Here is a 3382-nt window from a genome sequence, read left to right as displayed (position 1 = left end):
AATGTGCTTAAGTTTACCGACCATTTTGCCATCCTTCCTGACATCTCTGGTTTTCTCGTCACATTCTTAATAGGGTAATTAGTTTTCACATGTATAGTATGTGTCTCGAAAGAATGATGTAACTTAGTGAAGCAGTTAGTAATGCGAGAATTATTTTTCGAGATGAGAATACCTGGTCTCAGGATCCAGAAGACTTTTACTTACATAGTAGATAGGATGTTGGTTTCTGTTAAGACCCTTGGCTAGGACATGACTTACCGCGTTTGAGGATACTGAGAAGTAGAAGAGAAGTGGTTCTTCATCTCTAGGCTTCACCGGCAGCAGCGCAGAACTTAAGTATCTATTGAGTTCCTGAAAAGCTTCTTTGTGTTCTTTGGTCCATTCAAACTTTTTTTTTCTTCTTCAAGATATCATAGAATGGTTTACACCTTTCTGAGGATCTTGAAATGAACCTGTTGAGTGCCGCTACTCTTTGAGTTAGCCTTTGGATGTCTTGTGTTGAAGATGGAGATTTAAGCTCGATGATTTCTTTGATCTGATCTGGGCTTGCTTCTATTCTTGTCTTGGTTACCATATACCCAGGGAACTTGCCCGACTTCATCCCAAATTGGCATTTAAACAGATTCAACTTCATGTTGTATTCATCTAGAATGTTGAAGGCTTCTTTGAGATCCTTGAGATGATTGTCAGCTTTCATGGACTTCACTACCATGTCGTCAATGTAGACCTCCATGGTGTCCCCCAACTTGTCTTTAAACATCTGGTTCACCAGTCTTTGATATGTTGCACCTGCGTTTTTAAGACCAAAAGGCATTGCAGTGTAACAATATATACACGATGGTGTTATAAATGATGCATATTCTTGGTCGGATGGTTCCATATGGATTTGTTGGAATCCTGTTGAAGCATCCATGAAGGTTAAGAGTTTGTGGCCAGTCGTTGCATCTTTCCTGGAGTCAATGTGTGGGGAAAGGATCCTTAGGACAAGCTTTGTTAAGATCCGTGTGGTCTACACATACTCGCCACTTGCCATTCTTCTTTTGTACGACAACTACATTAGCTATCCATCTCGGGAACTTTACTTCCTTGATCGTCCCTGTCTTGAGGAGCTTTTCCACTTCTTCCTGGATGATCTGATTCCTTTCGGGTGCAAACTTCATTCCTTTTTGATGTATCGGTCTGAAAGAAGGATCAATATTAAGTTTGTAAGTTAAAATACTCTTGTTTATGCCTGTCATATCTTTGTGTTTCCATGCAAACGTCTTGCTTCTGGTTCAAAGGAAGTTTAATCGGTCTTGCTCAATTTGATCAAGTATTGTGGATCCTATGAGGACTTTGGTTTCAGGATCCTCGCTACTCAGGGGAACTTCCTTCATGTCTTGCTCCTTCGTACATGTTGTGCCCCCTGCCTTAATTGCTATGCTTACTGGGGTTTCGTCGTAGGCTTCATATAGGTTTTATAGGATTCCTTTGACTCTTGTTGATCTCCCATGATCTTCACTATTCCCCAAGGAGTAGGCATCTTTACATACTGATGATATGTTGATGGAACCGCTTTCATCTCGTGGATCCACGGTCTACCTAATATCACATTATAAGAAGATAAAGTGTCAATAACACATAAATTTTGTATAGAGTTTACCCCCTCTATGTACATTGGTAGCTTTATCTCCCCAATGGTGTGTTTCGTTTCTCCACTAAATCCTATGAGGACCAAGGATCTTTTCATTATCTCTGATTTCAGGATGTTCATCCTCTTTAGTGTGTCCAAGAGTATGATGTTAACCGAGGATCCTCCGTCAAAATGGATCCTTCTGAAGAAGTGGTTGGCAATGTACAGTGTTATCACGAGTCAATCATGGTGAGGATCCTAGATCCCTTCCATGTCTGTCTCGTCAAACGTTATTTCCTTTTCATTGATAACCAAGGTATTCTTTCGTGGTCTATCCTCCTTTTCTGTTTTAGAGACCTTGGCGTGTCTTTTAGCTTGAGAAGAAGAAGTACCACAAATGTTAGATCTGCCTGAGATAACATTAATGATCTAGGCATTTGGGGGTGGAGATACTGGTTTCTTCGGGATCTTGTGACCATCCTAGTTGTTTTCCTTGGACTTTTCTTACTTTCTTCCAAGGATCTCTTTAAGATTCCCTTTGCTAAGGAGGTAGCTGATCTCCTTTCTTAGGCCTATGTAATCCTCCGTCATATGACCGAAATCTTCATGGTAAGCACTTGTAGTCTGGTAGATTTGTTATCCTTCTTTGGCCACCTTGCTTTATCTCTGAGATCCTGCATAGCATGGATTCAACATGAAATATCCACAGAAAACAGTAGTAAGTGATCTTAGGGGGTTCCCCTTCCTCTCCTTCATCTTCGAGGGCATTAACCATGTGATTATCTAGCTTGGAATAGGGCATCGCTTGGAGCCGAGGATTCGGCCTTCCTATTGGTATTATCGTATTGACTTGAAGGGTTGCTCCTCTTTTGGACTTTTTTATCCTCTTCAAGACCTATGAACCTTAATGCCCGACACCTAACTTCGTCTAATCTCTTGCATGGAGTCATCACGGGATCTTCGTAGAAGGGTGAATCATTCCTTAGACCCATCTTGAAGGCCTTGAAAATAGTCATCATATCAATATTAGGGATGCTCATATCTTCCCTGCCAAACCTGTTTACAAAATCCCTAAGTCGTTCCTTAGGATCCTGAACTACCCGATAGAGATCACTAGTGATCTTACAAGAAAACTCATTATTAAAAATGTTGACTAATTGTGTAAATGAAGTAATAGAATAGGGAGGAACGTTTAGCAACCATTTAAGAGTTGATCACGTGAGGGATAAACCAAAGCCTTTGCAAAGGCAAGCTTCTTTCAAGTGCACTGGGATGGGAATGATCTCCATCCTTTCTCGGTATTACGCTACGTGTTCTTCAGGATCCGAAGTTCCATTGTAAGGCTTCATGCTAGGAGTCTAGAAGCATTTAGTAAATTCGGTATCGGCTATCGCAGGAGCAAATCTCAAGATCATGTGACTTTTTGGAGATGCTTCTAGTATGGGTTGAACTACCCCGGGTACGCTTGAGATCATCTGTCTCAACTGCTAAAGGTCCATAGCCATGTTTGGACTTATTCCTGCATCAACATTCGTAGAGTTAGTATTGATAGTATTGTTGTTTAAGAAGTTACTAGAATCAAGGTTTCTAGGAGTATTGATAGGCTCATTGAGATCATTTATCATAGATGCTTGATTGTTCATAGTCGTCACCCAGGGTGATGCAACAATAGCAGGAGTTGTGTTCCCATGTTGATTTCTTGAGGATCCCGCATTGTCGAAGTTCAGGATCCTTGGTTGTACAACTGTGGACATTGTTTCCTAGGATTTC

Source organism: Lactuca serriola, chromosome 7 (genome assembly GCF_051521515.1).
Source record: "Lactuca serriola cultivar US96UC23 chromosome 7, Lser_US96UC23_V15, whole genome shotgun sequence".
Classification (NCBI taxonomy): Eukaryota; Viridiplantae; Streptophyta; class Magnoliopsida; order Asterales; family Asteraceae; genus Lactuca; species Lactuca serriola.
The sequence above is the reverse complement of the archived record's forward strand: the minus strand, read 5'-3'. Positions refer to the sequence as shown.